We start from the raw sequence: 487 nt of genomic DNA, 5'->3' as shown, positions 1-487 counted from the left end.
AAGCAAAATAAGTCAGACGGATAACATTGAGAAACATATGACAGCACTCACATGTGGAGTGTAAAACTGAAAGCAACAAACAGGACAGATAAACGTAGACCTGGACAAAGGATTAGTGGAGGGCAGAGGGCAGGGGGAGGGGTAGAGGGAGACGAAGGAGGGGGTCAAATATTTGGTGACTGAAGGAAACCTAAGTCTGGGTGGTGAACACAGAATGCAATGTATATATGACTTTCTGTTGAATGATACACTTGAAACTTATTTTGTTAATGTCACACTAATAATTAAAAATATATATATATTTTAAATAAAATCAATGAGGACTAAGAGACTAGCAGTAAATGTTGCCAGGACAATTGACCATGCATGAAAAAAACAATGTAGATTCCTATTTTTTATTTATTCCTATTCTGAATAAATTAGAAATTTACTCTAAAACTAAATAGAAAAAACAAAGCTGTAAAACTGAAAAAATATAGGAAAACCA

At 34.1% G+C, this 487-nt stretch overlaps 1 protein-coding gene across 1 annotated transcript in view; it reads right to left on the bottom strand.

Moving 5' to 3' along the window:
• Positions 1-487, bottom strand: part of IFT88 (intraflagellar transport 88) — a 70,255-nt gene that overhangs the window by 24,798 nt on the left and 44,970 nt on the right. The window lies entirely within an intron of this gene.

The sequence above is a fragment of the Pteropus vampyrus genome, unplaced genomic scaffold (assembly GCF_000151845.1).
Source record: "Pteropus vampyrus isolate Shadow unplaced genomic scaffold, Pvam_2.0 Scaffold52, whole genome shotgun sequence".
In the NCBI taxonomy this organism is placed as follows: domain Eukaryota; kingdom Metazoa; phylum Chordata; class Mammalia; order Chiroptera; family Pteropodidae; genus Pteropus; species Pteropus vampyrus.
Note: the sequence above shows the minus strand (reverse complement) of the source record. Positions and strands in the feature narration are given on the sequence as shown.